We start from the raw sequence: 13,061 nt of genomic DNA on the forward strand, positions 1-13,061 counted from the left end.
CTCGCGCTCATTTTACTTGAACATAAGTGCTACCTCCACACATGGCACCCACTCAGTGGACCTTGGGTGTAGAATATTCTTCAGGTCGAATAACAGGTTTTTATTAGTGGTGTCTGGATTAAGGATATGGGACTTCTTCTTGCGTTTTGGCGCCGAACCCGCTTTCTCTGTGTCTTTATCGGAGTCTGATGTGTCATGTGCTGATGAGGGAGTGTCATCTACAGCTCCCAGACTAGACTGAGAAGTACTGTCCCGAGAACCCGATGGGAATGAACTCCCATATCCGTGGTTCATAAAGACCGATGACGCAACCTGTATTAACACCTCTGTTGACGAGCTGAAAGCAGGCCTCTCTCTTGCCAGGCTCTGATCACCCAGACGCACACTCTGGGCTGGGGACTCTCCCCTTGGGATTCTCAGTGCATGTTTCCCATAGTTCTTCAGGGGTTTCATAAAGGGTTGTAAAGCCCTAATAAATGCCCTATTGACTGAGTCTTGAACATGATTGTCAAGGGCCTCCACAAACCGCTCCTCCATTTGGTGCTCATAAGGCAAAGAATCTCTCTCTGAATGGCTATCCGCCCATGCGCAAGCCGGGTAGAAATAGAAAGGGGACGCTTTCTTGAAGACTTGATCCCTCGTCCGTCCCGCTCCCGCTCCACACCAGGGAATTGACTCTTGCACCCCTACACGCCCACAAACATGCAAATCCACAATCAATACGGCTTACAATCAGCACAATACCAACAATCACTGCTTTAAAACATTGCGTAACCAGTAAATAATGTAAATGAAGATGTACTTGCCTTGCTGCTGCAGCAAAGAAAGAGGACGATCTCTGAGGACACGGAGTTATATGCAAGGCTGCCCGGGGGGTTGCGCAGCAGCCCCCTAACAGGGCGGCCGCCTTAGTGCCGCATGAAGGCACTGGGGGCAGCCGGTCTAGTCCCTGGGCTCAGCCAGGGAAGATGTCCGGCAAATAGTTCCTTCCGGCGGAGGGGGCAGGGGTATTTAGGCTGTCCCCGCCCCTTCCTCGCCCTCTTGTCCCTCTCGTCTCGCCTTGCTCGGTCCTGTCCCCAGGAGCTGCCTTATCTTGCGGTGAGTGATCTCCCCCCCCCCACCTCGGCTGGGGTTGCTCAGCCCGGCTTCGGGTTGGCGGCGGCCCGCCAGTGAGGGGGGAAGGGGGCAGCTCCGGGAAGGCTATGGCAGCGGCACCCCCTCCGTTCAGTGCCAGCACTGTGCGGACTGGGTAGGGGGCAATGAGGGGGAGGTATGCGGTGTGCTCCGCGGCTCGGACTTGCGGTCCGACGGGAGAGGATGTGGATGCGCTGCTGACTTATGGTGCTGGAACCAGGGTTCGAGCCTCGTGGTCGCGACCACATCCTGTGTTTTGGGCACACTAGTTAGTCATCCCCCCATCCCGGAACATGTATGTATTTTGGTGCGCTTACACAGCGCTCCAGTCGAGTTCGCGCTAATTTTAAGATGCAAATATAATATTATGGTGGGCCCACAAGCCATGTGGGCCGATTGTGTTTGGCCCCGGAGGTGCTAGTTGTGAAGATTTAGAGGCCTCGAAGCACAGTGTAGGATATGAGAAGGCAGACGTAATCCCCACAAAGCGTAGAGTAATGAAGATGATGTACGCCCCTGCACTGCCTGGTAAATGAAACTATTCCCCTCCACTCGTACTCACTCCGTGCCAGGATTTGGCACTGAGCGATGGAAGGTGGCAGAGGGCGCCTCGGGGCTTGGTATCGGAGAGTGGCATCTAAGATGGCTGGTGCATGAGATGTCTAGCAATAAAAATAGCTGTAATTATTGTCAGTTTGTAGTAAATCGCTCGTATGCAAAGGCGCATGCGCCTGGGCTGCCTCTCAGTGCTTTTTTGTAAAAGCATGAAAAAACACCTCGGAGATAATAAGGACAACTGTAGTATCTATATACACTGAAGTCGGTTAGCACATAGAGTGCGAAAAGACTTCAGAACGATGTTGAGTTTGAGATGTATAGCAGTATTTCCCGGTAGTGAGTCGTGTAAGGTGTTCTAAACTGATGATTTACTGCAGTCTAGGCCAGGCGCTCTGCATCTGTCGTGTTAGCAGCAGAGCAGCGCTGGCCGGTGTTTACACAACACACTGGATGCCTGTGATCCGGATAAGTGTGCATTGCGAATACGTTTGCCCGGCGTTGCAGAAACAGAGCCCAGACCTGCAGGCCCCCCCACAGATTGCCGCAATCAATGCGGGGTGACCGTCACAGTCCCCGCGTGGTCGGGTCCACATCCTGTGATTCTGGGCAAACTAGTTGTTACCTCGGGGGGGGGGGGGCACCCCTGAATATGTAATTTATACGGTGCTTGTGGCGGCGCATTGGAACAGGCGTACTTATGGTCTCGCTACTCGCGGCTAGGCCCGACCGGCAGCCCGGGCATCTGGGCGCGTAATAGCCCCCCCCCCCCACGGAACCCCGGCGGAGATGTCTGTGACGCTGTGGAACCAGGGGTGTGTGTCACTTAGCGGGCCCACAGCTATAGGTAGTGTGTAAAGTTCTGCACTTTTGCCACAGCGTGGCTCGTTTACCGCGAGAGTGAGTTGCATTTTATACTCTGGAGTCGCTTTCAACGCACAGCAGGTACGATGCGCAGCAGAGCGTGTCTGCTGCTTTATGAACTAACTTCTTTCGTGTTATGCGCACGATTGTTGTCCTCGTCGACGCGCTTTACTCGCAGCCGGCTCCTCATGTACTTGGACGTTCAGGGTCCTGCTTTTAAGTCAAGCAAGGTTGGGCCTGGTTAGTACTTGGATGGGAGGCCTGTATTGGGACTACAGGATGCTGAAGCCTTGCAACGAGCTCAAGGCAATTTTTGGGGCAAAATAGGAGCTTAGGCAGGCAGCAATGTATTAGTGGGCTTTCACCTAAAAATTGCGAATTTTTGCAATTTTAGCGAATTGTGAAAGCAAAGTTATTTACTTGTATTATAGTGACGCCATTGCATGTGCTAGTTGCGTGTCGGGCAGATATAGGACATAGGGTGATGGACTAGTGCTCTTTGCGCTGCAAGCGACGAAGCTTGGCGCGCTGCGGTTGCCTTGGCAACATATTAACATGCTCTGCCAGTGAGGGCACAGTCAGTGCGGCTGATACAATAAGGGTAATAGGCTACCCATATACGATGTTTGCCATGGCAGAGCAGCACTGGCTTGGCCAGTTCCTAACGAGGAACATTAGGGAATCGTTACCACTTTTTAACTTAGCATGCCCCTTTCGGCTCCGACATGAGGATTAAGGGACACTTCTCGGAAGGTAGGGGATCGGCAATGGAAAGCGTTCTGGGTCCGGGGATGTAGTCAGTCTCCTCGGTATATTGGTCAGCTGTTATGTGTCAGTATTGGTTCAGTTGCATCGCATTTTTCCACTCAGAGGGGGGGGCAACAGCTATGTGCAGTTAACGGCTGCCATGCAGGTGTTTGGTTCCGGCCCCAGGATTTTACTTTGAGCCAGCTTGAGTCGGGCATTGCAGCTGTGTGTCTGTTAGTCAGGCGCCGCGGGCCGTGTAATTCCCAGTTTCGTGCATTCCGGTGGCGTTAGATGCAATAAGTCTTTCCTTTTCCAACTTGGGCATTAGGGCCATGGCAGGGTCTTGGCATACAATTTGGGTAATGTTCATACTGGCACTATTCTATGGTGGCTACACAACTCCGGGGGAAATGTTATTACTAAGTACAGACACATTCCCCCCCCCCCTTTGTTTTGCACCCGAGTTTCCATTCCTTATGCGCGATTTGGTGGGCGCTCACACTCGCGGTAAGGGCCTGAGTTTGGGGCAGTGGTACTGCTATGGGGGGGGGGGGAGACCTTCATAGGGATGTTTGGTACATGTTTCACTTGGGTCCACATGGCGCAGGTGACTCGAGCAACAAAGGATCTAGGGGAGCCGAGTGATGTGTCATGGCATTTGCCTGGATGGGGGGGCACTGTGGGACGACACAGGCTGGGGGGACTGGGGCATCACGTGTGTTTTGGAGCCGATGCACAGGTTGTTCACAAGCAAACAAAGATCCAGTACTTTACGTTCCAAGTGAATTGATTTCTCGGGGTGAGGCCTTTCTATTGTGTGCTTTGTCACATTAGGGCTGTCAGCTAGGTGTGTCGACGGTGGCTCGCGTTTGGGAATTGACTCTTGCACCCCTACACGCCCACAAACATGCAAATCCACAATCAATACGGCTTACAATCAGCACAATACCAACAATCACTGCTTTAAAACATTGCGTATCCAGTAAATAATGTAAATGAAGATGTACTTGCCTTGCTGCTGCAGCAAAGAAAGAGGACGATCTCTGAGGACAGGAGTTATATGCCCTAGGGGGGTGAGAGGTGATTGGTGAAGACAGGGCACGCTGTGCCTGATGGGTTATGTAGTTTAAAGTTTCATTTGCTGCTGTAAATGTCAGAAAAGAAAAGAGAAGCATAATCAGAAGCCTCCGTTTCCTGGCATAGAATTGTTTCTGTCTTGCTCTGGTTAAACAGCTCCATGTTTGCCTGATTTTCAATGAGGTGCCCATTTATGTGGTGTTTCGCTAAGCAAAGCCCACAATTGAAAAGAAAGATACCACCTACATTTGAAGGGATTATTCCAAATGGTAGGACATCTGTTGTGAAGAATAAGCTTTGTGAACCAGCAGTCACTTTTTTATCAGTGCTTACTGTGTCACCTAAAGGAAAAATGTATCTAATAAAATACTTCTGATTTTAAAAAAACAAATAATAATGACAATTCGAGAAAATAGTTAGGATATGATCAAAATAAAAAACAAACATACACTAAAAGACAGAAAAATAACTCCTTCCCTGACCGGGAATCGAACCCGGGCCGCGGCGGTGAGAGCGCCGAATCCTAACCACTAGACCACCAGGGAATGCATATACTGCGTACAAGCAGGTTCGTTATGACACAGTGTGACGATGCATGCTGGTATAGGTTCTGTGTACTAAGAATACATATCATGCTAACACTCTCAAGCTAGTATTTACTAAACTTAAGAAAACAGACACAGAAAACACACTACTTTGAGGCACACCATGAAGAACGGAATTTAAATACACAGAAATCTGTTAGAGTTTCTAAATGCCGAAGATGTACGAGACCGTCATAACACACAACTGGAGAGGAAAAACAGCAAGAGGGAAAAAAACAATTACCATTCTAGGAGGCCCTGCAGGTGGGCAGCAGACCTTCTCAGCGACCCCTGCAGCTCGTCCAAGGGCTGGACAAAGCTCTCAAGTGAGCCCAGATCCGAGCACCGGCACTTCACCCAACCCAGGTTTTTTTTTGCTTTGGATGCTGGGTCCCCTCGTCCTCAGTTTAGAGAGTTAGAAACGGGACTACAAGTCCCAGAATACACTGTTATAATCGGACCTGGCAGTAATGCCTGGGCCTTGGTAATAATATAATATCTCTCATGAGGACGGCGGGGCGGACACTTCCGGGTCGGTGGTAGTTTTACTTCCACAATGCGCCTGTAAGTTGTAAACCATTAAGTTTATAAAGATAACAAAGTTTCACTTTCATATTAAACACTCTGTCAGAGCCCGCCCCATCATTTCATTTATTTAGCGTGAAAAAAACATGTTTAGATACATTTTATTTATTGCATAGAAACTTTGTTTTTTATGTAAATAATAACCCTCCATTACACGTTTCTGTTTGTCAAGAAAGTACACAGAAGCTTAAAATGAAAAGGCTGCAATCCTTCCCTAAAAGTCTCTCAGTTAAAAATTGCCCGTCATCGATCTTAAAATGTATGTGATTGCATTAGAAAATCTTTTAGTTATAGGAGATGATGTCTTTAATGAAAAGCGTCAGTACTCAATAGCAGGAGTGTCACGTTATAGATGACATTTAAAATAAATGACCCCCTCGTCATACTTTCAACATATAGGCGGAATATAAAAAGTTCAGCCTCCCCGTCGGGGAATTGAACCCCCGTCTCCCGCGTGACAGGCGGGGATACTGACCACTATACTAACGAGGATTCGCTGCGCTGCCTTGTGCTGAGCAGCTCCTTGACGTGTCCTTCAACCCGCACTGTCCTGCTTGTGACTGATCTATTTCTTTTCCCAGCTCCTTCACACCAACACAGGGGGCCAGAGGCTCAACAAACACAAACTCTCCCTCCCTCAAAAGACACACAAACATACACACTCCCTCTCACCAACCTTCTCACCTCCTAGCAGACGCTCTCAGCAGCGCTCTCAGCAGCATTACCTGATGCCAGAGTCTCCACAACCAGCTCCCAGGGCTGCTTCAGAGGGGGCCCGGCCTGGATCTTCAGCACCACCCCCCCCCCCCCGCCCCCAGTAGGAGGAGGGAGCTGGGGTGTAAAGTTGAGGAGAGGAGGCAGGAAAAGCCCAGGTGTGCGAGTGTCCGAGAAAGAGGCGCTTTCTATTTGGACCAGCGACCTAAGGATGTCCGTCATTCCTCTACAGTCCTCCGCTCCACCAACTGAGCTATCGAAGGCTCGGCTGAGGGGAGCGGGAGCTGCGTGGAATGAAGAGTGGCACTGGCAGGGAGGGGGGGAGCTGGGGAATATTTTTTAAATTGTAAGATTTACAGTGAGTAGGATTGCGAGAAACGTGTGTCAATAAAGAAAATAAGGAACCTGGAAGAAATCGCGATTGATGTTGTGTTATTTTACCAAGTTTTAGAGGGTTTAAAATTTAACTATGCAGGTGTGATTGTAATATGTTTCAAACAAAAGGTATCTGCCGAAACCCGGGATCGAACCAGGGACCTTTAGATCTTCAGTCTAACGCTCTCCCATCTGAGCTATTTCGGCGCTTCTGTTCCCAGCGTGTGTCCGCTGTGGCTCCAGAGACCCTGGTGGTTTCCTGCATTATTGGCGAGTTTACAGGGGTTATTACCAGGCGTCCAGGGCTCTCATCACCGCCGCCCTCACACTGAGAGAAGCCTCGCTGGGGGGCGCTGCTGTCCTCCCAGCACTGAAGACCAGACACGGAGCTGGCATTTTAAGCAGTGACGTCATCGACGCCGTGACTCTTCCCTAAACTCAACCACATCCAGGCAGGTAAAACTGCCCCCACCCTAAGGAGCCATCGAGCGTCACTGGCACCGGGACCCGCCTGTGATGGGTGGATGTTGTGAGCAATGGGTCTGTTGGGCGGCTGCTCCGAACTCACACCCAGAGGCACGTGCCTCCCTGGACCATGAATCACAGAACACACACATGACCACAAACAGGATCCTGCTCCTGCAGGGGGAAGTGGGGCGGGAGTCCATCACTTTACAGAATACCCTACATCAAGCTGCTTTTTTATTTTCAAAATAGGTTTATTTCCAGCGTAAAAACGTATAAACCATCCAAGGATAAAGTGTTAAACATTAAAAACACAATTCAGTTTATTCCACATCTTCCATGATATCCATTAAACCCTCCTCACATCACTGCGGACCCCCCATCATTGGGACTCTTCCAATCAGACATCACTTCACTCTTGGTGACAATGTACAACTTTTGTATAATTGTGAATAATGATAATATCTTGTTAATTTCAGTGCTGGACAGGCAGAAAATACGTTTTTTCAGCACGAGCAGCACATGGCTGTGCAGGACTGTATGTATGCAGCGTATTTCCACTATTTGCATGTTCCCGAAGCGCTATGGAACCTGAGTGCCCTTTCTAGCTCAGGGGTTCATGTTTATCAATCAATCAGGAGATTTGTAAAGCGCTACTTGGCGCCCGTGGGGGTTTCCAGGCGCTGGCAGGGACCAGAGTGGGCCCTTGATACAGAGGCGCAACTAGAGCCAAATTTCGGGGGGGGCTGAGCAAAAATTTCGGGGGGGGCTGAACTTTAAGCAATAGGCAGAGTGGAGCTGCAGGGGCTCTTAGAAGGGGTGAAACACCAGCGAGGCCCCATTAACATGCAAATGGTCTTTTAAAGACCTGTGAAGTGCTCGGGTGCGGCTGCTTTTTTGCCCGGAAAGGTGTCTCATCCCGGCTGCCACACACGACGGGGGGGGCTGAAGCCCTGTGAGTCCAATGGGTGTTGCGCGCCTGCCTTGATATATGCATTTTCATTGCCTCTCACATTGTCTACACGTGAGTCTGGGCCGGGTAAGGTTCCATCACACCATCACTCTTCTAAACCCACTTTCTACCCTATCACACTGTCCTCAAGAGGATTTTTATCAATTTAAAGACGAGTATCTTGAACTGTTCAAGCCCAGAGGATTCTCCCACTGCCCCTGGACTCCCACAAACCCTCGAGGACACGTTTGTAGAGTGGAGAATACTTGATTTTACCGCCATCTTCATGTGTAACATACTACGCGCCTTTTTCACTTCACCCTTGAGCGCTATATTGGTGGCATCGCCTGTGCACCTTCACCTGTGTCATAGTCCCATTATGGCACCAGGCCCCACCCTTACCACAACAGAGTATGCATGCATAAATCAATACACAACACAACTTTTGTTTGGGAAAAATATTGCTGCAGGTTTATTTCATACAAAAGTATGCAATATGGTGGGTTATCTTACGGGCGATCCAAGGGCAGGCAGCTGTATAAACCTATGCTGCCCTGCCCGCCTGATGAGCCACGCACTGTGGAGAAACCCATCAGCGCTACCCTTATGGGTTCCCCCTTGAGCGCTATGTTGGTGGCATTGCCTGTGCACCTTCACCTGTGTCATTTCTAGTTTTCCTGTCCCCCAAAATGCAATAAGTATATATACATTATTGATTTTCAATTTCTGATCCCACATTCTCCTCGCTTGTCGGATCTATAATTTTCTGATTGAATTGCTGCTTGTGTTAATTGTTTTCGTCATTTCCTGTAAATCTTCGGGGTCACTTAGCTGCGATCAACATCCCCCAATATCTTAGAGGTCTGAAGGTTCCACAAACCATCACAATAAACACAGACCAGGCCCCTCTGTGAATACTATTGTGTGAGACGTGACAGGGCCCTTCTTTCATGCCACTAAAAAGAGACTTTTCACCCTTGTCGTGGCCTGCGCGGTGCCTTCTTTGGATGGGTGATGGAGGGTAGAAGACAAACCTCAAGGCGCTTCTGGGAGGAAGAAGTGATCAGCGGCTCCTCTTGTGAAACACTCGTTCACTTTTACACTTACAACAGTGCAGGAAAGGGGTGTGGAGATCAGTTAGGTTTATAGGCGGTGGTTTCTGGGTAATATGCCGAAGGTATAAACATACAGAGTGAAGGAAGTGGAAATAAAATAAAGTAAAATGTGTGTAAACCTTTTGTATTCTTAAAAATGTAACAGTAAAAATTCATCTTCCCATACCGGGAGTCGAACCCGGGCCGCCTGGGTGAAAACCAGGAATCCTAACCGCTAGACCATATGGGAGGCGTGTCGGTGTTCGTTGGGCTCGGAGTATTTGTAGTGCAAATGACCGTATCCTCTCGTAGTGTGTTTCTCAGTGTTGAATGCACCACGACTTTCTAAATAAAGAAAATAGCAAAGAATAGAGATAAACTCAGCTGGTCTGGGTCAGGGTGTGTGGGATCAGCTTGGTCATTTCCGCTCTGTACAGGAATAAAACACGCAGACTGCTGCAGGAACACGCGCCTCGGAGGAAGGAAACACCAAAGATAGAGGGTCAGCGAGGGAGGAATCTAAACAGAGGCGACGAGCACCTAAACCACTGAGGCTGAAAAGAAGAATAAGATAGGAAGAGAAAAGAATGAGAAAAACACAGACTTAGAAGAAAAGAATAGAGACAAAACGGATACACTGGAGAGCGGAAGTCAACAATCTGCCCTTGTGATCTTGATCACACGCGAGGATGAGCCCCATTCAGAAATACTACACACACTACAAGGACGGGTTATCAAAACGTAACCTCTGATCCTCTAGGAGCGGGGGACAGTACGCACCGGTGTGGAGCGGACACACATAGCGCCTGTACACAAGTACTTGTGAGTAGAAGGTGCAGCGCCCAGAGAGTCCTCTCTCCGTACTCCATGGACAGTTACCAAGGGCCGAGGATGCTCCCAGCAGCGAAGAGTAGCACTTGCGGCGTGTCACCATAGTGACCGCGTGGCCTAATGGATAAGGCGTCTGACTTCGAATCAGAAGATTGAGGGTTCGAGTCCCTTCGTGGTCGGGCTCTTTTACCTACTACTGAAAGGACATTTTATGAAATCTACAATCCTGCGCACATTTAAATGTTTTTGTTTTTAAATCTATGCAGGATGCTACCAAGGAGGTGGTGATTCTAATAAATGCCCACAAAACCTCGCTTAATAAATATACTTTCTGCAAATTCCTAAATTGTGACTCTTTTTCACAACACGCACAGTGTCTCTCACTAAATCACTGCACAGTGTCTCTCACTTAATCACAGCACAGTGTCCCTCACTAAAGCATTGTACAGCGTCCCTCTCTACAGCACTGCACAGCGTCCCTCTCTACAGCACTGCACAGCGTCCCTCTCTAAAGCACTGCAGTGTCCCTCACTAAAGCACTGCAGAGTCCCTCACTAAAGCACTGCAGAGTCCCTCACCAAAGCACTGCAGAGTCCCTCACTAAAGCACAGCACCGTGTCCCTCACCAAAGCACTGCAGCGTCCCTCACTAAAGCACTGCACAGAGTCCCTCACTAAAGCACTGCCCAGAGGCGTTGAAACAATCTGCGCATAGCGGGGGTGGCCAAGTCCAACAATACCGGCTCCATGGAAACCTATGTTGAACGTTCATTGGGAGACACCTTTGGCAGAGATTGTTTCTCAACTCCGTTTGCGGTGGAGCGGACTCTTCGGTCCCTGGCCCCCAGATCTGCTCCTGGCGCCCCCCCTCGTCTCATCATCGCGCGCCTGCTGAATTATCATGATAGAGATGTCGCGTTGAGAAAGGCTAGGGAAGTGGAAAATCTGCAGTACCAAGGAATGACTCTTTCTCTAGACCCAGACTTCACGGCACTGGTGCATAAGGCCCGGCGCAAGCTTCAAGATATAACAAGCATTGGCGAAGCCAATAGGTCTCGCTTTTGGGACCTTATAAGTATTTAGTTATGCAGCACAATATCCTATAACTGTTGCATGGCCAAACACTTATAAGGTTCCAAAGGCGAGACCTATTGGCTATGCCAATGCTTGTTATTGCCTTGGAAACGTTTCCACTTCCAGGAAACCAAAGATGCCGAGCTAAAATCAACATTTTTGTCTGCAGTTTTGGGAATATGTCCGCGTCAGTTTTTTTTTCCGTATAATTGTTTTACTTTCTTCTTTCTCTGCTATTTGGTGCGCAGCAGGCGGGCAACTAGGGCCAAATATCGGGGGGGGGGGGGGGGGGGAGGCTGAAAAAGATTTCGGGTGGGGGGGCTAATTCTTCAGAGGCAGAGTGGCTCTAAGAAGAGGTGAAAACACAAAAAAGCCTCATTAACACGTAGTGTTCTTTTAAAGACCTGTGAAGCACTCGGATGCGGCTGCAATTAGACGGTCGCAAGCCCGTGAAGCTGTCTCAGCCCAGGCGGACATGCACGATGGGGGTGGGGCTGAAGCCTGGGTGTTGTGCGCCTGGTGAGCAGTGTGATGGGTTGAAGATTCCTAGTGCCGCTGTCAAGCGTGAGGTGACCGCCCATCACCCTTTGCTTTTGTCAGGCTGTTTAACCTGCCTGATGGGTTTGCCGGACTGACACTCTGCAGCCTCATCAAACGGCGATTAATAAAACTCCCAGAACAAGTTACGCTGGCCAATGCAGTCTTCTGAGTAAAGTTGCAAATTATTGCTGTTATTTACGGGTTACAGAACAGGACCCATAATTTAGCCCACTAAAGCTAGCTCGCACGGGCAGGGCACCTATAACAGCGAAGTGAGGAAGGGGGGGCTCTGGCAGTGACGGGGGCCTCCCCAGAGCTGTGGCAGAGTTAAAGGGCGATCTGGAGGCAGAAGGGTACAGTAAGGGTACCTCTGCGACAGTCGGTACAGTAAGGGTACCCCTGTCCGGCACAGTAAGGGTGCCCGAGCCAAGGTCCGGGAGCCGAAGGAGGTTCTGGGAAGACCACGACGGCGCCCCGTTAGTCCTTCGGGCGGTTGGGGGGCCTGACCAACCGGGGGTGTGCCATAACACGCTCCGCCCCCGTTAAAAGGGGCGGGAGTATTAGACAGATCACGTAATCCAAAGGAGGATCTGAAAAATGTGCTGCACTGCCGGGCATCGACCCACCGTGCGTGCTGGCTCGCAAGGCGGGCGGAGCAGCGAGGGGCTGCTTGCCCTGGATCGCCCGTAAGATAACCCACTCTATCGTCATACTTATGTTGTATGAAATAAACCTGCAGCAGTTCTTCACCCATAACTAATGTGTCAGTGTAATCATTGGGTGATGTCTGTGCATACGTGTTGAGTGGAGCGGATGACGGTGTGGTCACTATGGGTAAACTTCAAGGGAACAAGGGTAGGCGTGTTAGTGACGGAATTGAGTTCTGTACATGTTATTATTTACGCAACCCGTGTACGTTGAAGAGCCGTAATTTCTAAATGGGTTACAAAGACGAGGAAGTGACTTTTGAGTATGTTTAGAAGCGCAGCATAGGGGTCTGTTGCCAGCGGGTAATGCTAATTTGCTGAATGGCGCAGGCTTTTGCCCTCCTTCACTGCTCATTTGTTAACTCAACCTGGTGACTCTGGGCTCATGCCGGCAGCTAACAGCTTTGTTCTTTTGTGGCACTCCGGCTTTAGCTGTGAACATCGGAAGCTAAATCACAGGTTCCGCAATTGCTTAAAATGTAAAGAAGTAGGAAAAAAATGTGTTTCTATTTTTTTACTTTTTGAGCAATCACGGCACCCTCGCTTTAGTTTACGATGGTGCTACGATTGTAACAAAAGTGCTTGAGTCACATAGAAGACATTTTGTAACTTGCAAGGCGTTATCACCAGCGCATGGAGGCTGACAAAGAGAGAAGCACCGATATGAAGGATCTGCCCCCATTTCCTAGAAAGAGAATGTCCTGCACCCTTTCGGCGCTGGTGCCAGTAAATGCACAAACTGCAAGTCCCCGTCCGCTGTTTTT

At 49.6% G+C, this 13,061-nt stretch overlaps 1 long non-coding RNA gene and 4 other non-coding genes across 6 annotated transcripts in view; 1 reads left to right on the forward strand and 4 right to left on the reverse strand.

Moving 5' to 3' along the window:
- The window catches only part of LOC146839704 (uncharacterized), a 31,771-nt gene extending 25,409 nt beyond the window's left edge, over window positions 1-6,362 (reverse strand). Inside the window, exon 1 of one of the 2 annotated variants that reach the window (XR_014980701.1) lies at window positions 6,272-6,362. This is a non-coding gene — a long non-coding RNA (uncharacterized LOC146839704). Of the gene's footprint in view, window positions 1-5,205; window positions 5,439-6,271 lie in introns of those variants that run through there. The other variant, XR_014980700.1, reaches the window with a different exon arrangement.
- TRNAE-CUC (transfer RNA glutamic acid (anticodon CUC)) lies at window positions 4,851-4,922 on the reverse strand. Its single transcript has one exon. It is a non-coding gene; the product is annotated as a tRNA-Glu (tRNA).
- Window positions 6,363-6,769: 407 nt separating the features above from the next.
- On the reverse strand, window positions 6,770-6,842 carry TRNAF-GAA (transfer RNA phenylalanine (anticodon GAA)). The gene has a single exon. It is a non-coding gene; the product is annotated as a tRNA-Phe (tRNA).
- A 2,482-nt stretch (window positions 6,843-9,324) lies between these two features.
- On the reverse strand, window positions 9,325-9,396 carry TRNAE-UUC (transfer RNA glutamic acid (anticodon UUC)). Its single transcript has one exon. It is a non-coding gene; the product is annotated as a tRNA-Glu (tRNA).
- Window positions 9,397-10,083: 687 nt separating this feature from the next.
- On the forward strand, window positions 10,084-10,156 carry TRNAR-UCG (transfer RNA arginine (anticodon UCG)). Its single transcript has one exon. It is a non-coding gene; the product is annotated as a tRNA-Arg (tRNA).
- Window positions 10,157-13,061: the final 2,905 nt, after the last annotated feature.

The sequence above is a fragment of the Triturus cristatus genome, chromosome 4_1, assembly GCF_964204655.1.
Source record: "Triturus cristatus chromosome 4_1, aTriCri1.1, whole genome shotgun sequence".
NCBI lineage: Eukaryota > Metazoa > Chordata > Amphibia > Caudata > Salamandridae > Triturus > Triturus cristatus.